This window comes from Alosa pseudoharengus, unplaced genomic scaffold (genome assembly GCF_046254945.1).
Source record: "Alosa pseudoharengus isolate Yale_2024_CS ecotype anadromous, Long Island Sound unplaced genomic scaffold, YU_APseudo_1.1 YU_APseudo_1.1_scf_27, whole genome shotgun sequence".
Classification (NCBI taxonomy): Eukaryota; Metazoa; Chordata; class Actinopteri; order Clupeiformes; family Clupeidae; genus Alosa; species Alosa pseudoharengus.
This window is the reverse complement of record NW_027468704.1, coordinates 1,681,925-1,686,552: the sequence shown is the minus strand read 5'-3', so window position 1 is coordinate 1,686,552 and position 4,628 is coordinate 1,681,925.

Below are 4,628 nucleotides of genomic sequence, written 5' to 3'. Positions count from 1 at the left end.
GTCATCGTAATTGATCCGGCCGCCATATTGGATTTAATCAAAAGCACGTACAAGTTTTCGCAGGTCACAAATTTCAGCGGATCCTCACCAAAATGGGCAGAGACTATCTTCAGACCATAACCTATCAATATATTGCTTTCTGGAACAATTGACAAAAGCATTCGCCCGTAACAGCCAATCGAAATTGGTGGCGAAGCCGCCAAACAGGAAGTGAGCTCATATCTCAGCAACCCTGCCATGTATTATATCCAAACTTACTACATATATTCATGACCCCATTAGGAGGACGCTCAAAAAAATTGGTGACCTTTGACCTGTAGGGGGTGCTGCAATTAGCAATATTGCATTTTGATGTGTAGTTGCTGATGTGTTTTATTGATGTTTTACTTTTTGATGTGAAACTGATGACAACATGTTCCATCCAGTTCATTCTAATGCGTGCGTGCATGCAAGGGCGGGGCAGGACGGGGTGGGACGGGCAGGGGTGATTAGGTGAGGGGGGCTGGCTGGCGGAGGCGGTGGCAGCCCTGTTTCAGCCCTACAAAATCAGCTATGTTTTGATGTGACACTAGTTGAAAGTGTTGATCGCGGGTGTCTGCTGAGTTCTATCTTGTCGCCGTGGCTACTCCGGCCTATTCTGCTTGGCCCCCTCATTGCTGCTTGCAGCTATATTTATTATTATTATTTAACATCTTTCCTCTGCCATTGGAGTCTATGGCAGCCTATAGAACCGTCTGGTGAAAAGTTGTGAAATTTGGCACACTGATTGGGAACAGGCCAATGATTAATTTCACCAAGATTCATGCCGGCACCTTGAGCGCTCTAGCGCCACCAACAGGCCAAAGTTGGACGCGCGTTCACACACGTAACTTTTGACCCATAGGCCCAATTGTCAAAAATGAGGTATCGTTGGAATCCTTGGACCAAGCCGAGTTCAACGCACCATATGACATCATTTTCCGCCATGATGGATTTTCCGCCATTTTGGATTTTAGTGAAAGTGAAACTAATTCTTCACAGGTCACAAATTTTGTCCGATCGTCACCAAACTTGACACACATGATCTTCAGCCCAAGCCTCACAAAAGATACTCCTTTTCGTCTTCGGAACTCAAACCGTTCACCCGTAACAGCCAATCGAAATATGCGGCGAAGCCGCCAAACAGGAAGTGAGCTCACATCTCAGCAACCCTTGCATGTATCAAAGCCAAACTTGGTGCATGGACTCAGGACCCAATCATGGGGACGTCGAAGAAATCTGGTGACCTTTGACCTCTAGGGGGCGCTGTAATTAAGAAACATGTCATTTGGCCTGTAGCTGCAGTTGTGCTTAGAATTAAAATGCACTAGTGGTGTCTGGTAATACTGTTGGAGGTCCTTAGGCCGACCCAAGCCAACTTGTGATGTCATCATAATTGATTCGGCCGCCATATTGGATTTAATCAAAAACACGTACAAATTTTCGCAGGCCACAAATTTCAACGGATCCTCACCAAAATTGGCAGAGACCATCTTCAGACCATGCCTTATCAGTGCATCGCTTTTCGGAACGATTGACAGTAGCATTCGGCTGTAACAGCCAATCGAAACTTGCGGCGAAGCCGCCAAACAGGAAGTGAGCTCATATCTCAGCAACCCTACCATGTATCATAACCAAACTTACTACATAGGTTCAGGACCCCATTAGGAGGACGCTCAAAAAATGTGTTGACCTTTGACCTGTAGGGGGTGCTGCAATTAGCAATATTGCATTTTGATCTGTAGTTGCGATGTGTTTTATCGATCTTTTATTTTTGGATGTGAAACTGATGACAACATGTTCCATCCAGTTCATTCTAATGCGTGTGTGGTAGGGCGGGGCGGGACGGGGTGGGACGGGCAGGGGTGATTAGGTGGGGGGGCTGGCTGGCGGAGGCTGTGGCAATACTCAGCCCTGTTTCAACCCTACAAAGTCAGTTATGTTTGATGTGACACTTGTTGAAAGTGTTGATCACGATGTCTGCTGAGTTCTATCTTGTCGCCGTGGCTACTCCGGCCTATTCTGCTTGGCCCCCTCATTGCTGCTTGCAGCTATATTTATTATTATTATTATTATTATTATAACGAAACACTCATTTGCCATTAAACCGTACAGTAAAAAGTTGAGAAATTTGGCACATTGATTCGGTTCAGTCATATCTTTAATTTATCAAAGTTTCAAGTCTGCACTTTGAGTGCTCTAGCGCCACCAACATTTCAAATTTTTTATTACATCTATGCACATAACGTTTGAACGGTACACCACATTTTGAACATTAAGGTATATTTGGAATCCTTGGATGAGACCGAACTCAACGCAGATGTGAATTTATGAGGTAAACGTAATTGATCAGGCTGCCATATTGGATTTAATCAAAAACACCTAAAAGGCATCAAAGTTCGCAAAGTTTGTCCGATTTTCACGAAACTTGACGCAGATGATCTTCAGACCATGACTCATAAATGCATTGCTTTTTGGAGCCATATTCAAAACCCGTCGCCCGTGGTGACCAATCAAGTTTGGCGGCGAAGCCGCCAAACAGGAAGTGAAGTAATCTCAGCAAGGCTTTCGCGTATCAACACCAAACTCAGTACAGGGTCTCAGTACCCAATTAGGAGGAGGCTAAATAAATTTGATGACTTTTGACCTATAGGTGGCGCTATAATTAGCAAAATTACGTTTTAGCCTGTAACGGGTCATGTGTTTGGAATTAAAGCATATTAGTGATATCTGTTAATACCTTGAGAGGTCCTTAGGCCGACACATGCCAACATGTGACGTCAACATAATTGATTCGACCGCCATATTTGATTTCATCAAAAACACTTAAAAGGCATCAAAGGTCATAAAGTTTGTCCGATTTTCACGAAACTTGACGCAGATGATCGTCAGACCATGACTCATAAACGCATTGCTTTTTGGAGACATATTCCAAACCGCTTGCCTGTGACGACCAATCACGGCAAAGCCGCCAAACAGGAAATTAAGTGATCTCAGCAAGGCTTTTGCGTATCAACACCAAACTCAGTAGAGGGCCTCAGGACCCAATTAGGAGGGGGCTCAATACATTTGATGACTTTTGACCTATAGGTGGCGCTATAATCACATGAAGTGGGCTCATATTTCAGCAATGCTTTCACATATTGAAACCAAACTTAGTATATGGACTTGGGACCTCATCCTGAGGACAGACAATAATTTTAGCAACCTTTGACCACTAGGGGTGCTATAATTTGCAACACTTTCTCGTATCAACACCAAACTTGGTATATGGACTCGTGACTACAACCTGAGGACGCACAATAAATTTGGTGACTTTTGACCACTAGGGGTGCTATAATCAACACTTTCTCGTATCGTCACCAAACTTGGTATGTGGACTCGTGACTACAACCTGACTATGCACAATACATTTAGTGATGTTTGAGGTATGCATATGTGTGGGGGGTTATTGGGGTGTGTGGGAGAGGAAGTTTATCTGTGTATATGTGTGTGTGTGGAACGGGTGGTTAATTGGGTGTGTGTATAATGTAGCAACATTGGGTTGCCATGACAACTCCTGCTCAACTGCTTGGCCCCCACATTGCTGCTTGCAGCTATATTTGGGGGCCAAGCAGCGAAGCTGCGCGGCAACCCTTAGTGATTCTACCTTTTCTTATTGGGGGCCAAGCAGCGAAGCTGCGAAGGCACCCATTGTGTTTGTAGGATTTCTTATTATTACAGTGCATGAAAATGCACTGTACTGTTCTTCCTAGGCTTCTTATTACAGTGCATGAAAATGCACTGTACTGTTCTTCCTAGGCTTCTTCTTATTACAGTGCATGAAAATGCACTGTACTGTTCTTCCTAGGCTTCTTCTTATTCTTATTATTCCTCTTCTTCTAACGCAGTTAATGCAGCTTCAACCGTTTAACGTAGAAACTTCATTCAAACATTGACGCGTAGGTCTTAATTAGGACATGTGGGCTTTGTATTTTTCAACTTTGTAACTTTTATACTTTTTAAACTATTAATTAAAAACTATCAAAATTTTCCCATTGACTTAACATTGCCCTTTATGACATCACAGCAATTAGAATCTTATGGCAGGTGTTCAGGCCAGCTGGCCCAACTGCCATTCTCAGGCTTTAAGCATACAAACTGGCCCTATTAAGACTACACATCCTGTTCAACTGCTTCCTCTGCCAAAAACTGTTTCAAAATAAAAGTCCTCACTACAATATTTCACTGTTAAACAATTTAACCCTTTAAACTACTTAACTTTTTAACTGTTCAGCCATTGTAACTGTTACTTGTCATCAACTATGACTCCTACCCACTGTAGCTAGTTAGCTAAGTTAGCTAAGTAACTTGGTTAGCATAGTTAGCATGCTAGCATGTTAGCATGCTAGTTAGCATGCTAGTTAGCATTTTTAGCAAAACTGCTAAAAACGATTAGCTAAGTTAGCTAAGTCACATGGTTAGCATAGTTAGCATGCTAACATGTTAGCATGCTAGTTAGCATTTTTTACAAAACTGCTAAAAATGATTAGCTAAGTTAGCTAAGTCACATGGTTAGCATAGTTAGCATGCTAGCATGTTAGCATGCTAGTTAGCATTTTTTATAAAAC